General features: G+C 28.3%; 1 protein-coding gene across 1 annotated transcript in view; it reads right to left on the bottom strand.

The window, feature by feature from the left end:
* The window catches only part of LOC108574624 (tetraspanin-6-like), a 4,967-nt gene that overhangs the window by 2,272 nt on the left and 1,735 nt on the right, over positions 1 to 960 (bottom strand). The gene's annotated exons all lie outside the window — the stretch shown is intronic.

The following is a 960-nucleotide window of genomic DNA, read 5'->3' as shown; positions in this document are numbered from 1 at the left end:
GTCTCATGTGAGACGATGAAACCTACTCTAAAATTGAAGAGGTTCCATATAAAAAGAGAAAAATGTCAAAAGAATTGGCTGATAACATGCAAGTTATGTGATATTAGAGAGGAAACATTAAAACATATGACGAAGTAATGCAGGGAGAGAGAGAGAAAGGAGGACTATGGAGTAGAAGAGATTCTAAACGGAAGAAATGCGAAAATAACAGAATGGTTAGCAAAGATAAAATAACAGGAAAGAGTTAAGTCTTATTATCTTAAGGATGATGAACGCACGACTTAAATAAAATTTAACCTAAAATGTAACCAAGTCAACGAAGCTGAAATAAAATAGTTTACATATATCTAAACTAAATAAAAGAATAAAATTTTGTTGAAGTAGATTATTGCAAACTTGCAATATAGTTTTGTTAGACCAATTATTCGGAAATTTTGTTCAAAATTTACATATTCATTTCGTTTACGAACGAGCAAGTTTTATTTTCGAGTAATTCCCTGATGTACGTTTAAATATGTACATACATACATACTTGATAATTCTTCAATAATACATCAAAATTTTTACATTTTTTTAAACAAAATTTTTATTTTTTTTCTTATATGACTTGATTTGAAATAACATTTTTAAATAGTATTTTTCTTGTTTAGCTTAATACGAACAGATGTTTTATTTTTAACGATTTACATATATGAGGAAAAGGGGTTATGTTGATTACATACATAGGTAAGTATACATACATATGTGTGATATAACAGGATGTCGATAACAAACGGATTGATAACGATAACTAACAAGAGGAATCTAAGAAGAGTAACTCTCAATTTTGATGAAACTTTGTAGATCGATAAAGAATCGGAAGATATACGGCAATGTCCAGTTCTAAATGTGGACACTCAATAATTTATGAGATATTTAACAATAAATATTGAATTCATCCGTTGGTGTGGTAAAACCATT

Source organism: Habropoda laboriosa, unplaced genomic scaffold, assembly GCF_001263275.1.
Source record: "Habropoda laboriosa isolate 0110345459 unplaced genomic scaffold, ASM126327v1 scaffold175, whole genome shotgun sequence".
Lineage (NCBI taxonomy): Eukaryota > Metazoa > Arthropoda > Insecta > Hymenoptera > Apidae > Habropoda > Habropoda laboriosa.
The sequence above is the reverse complement of the archived record's forward strand: the minus strand, read 5'-3'. Positions and strand labels throughout refer to the sequence as shown.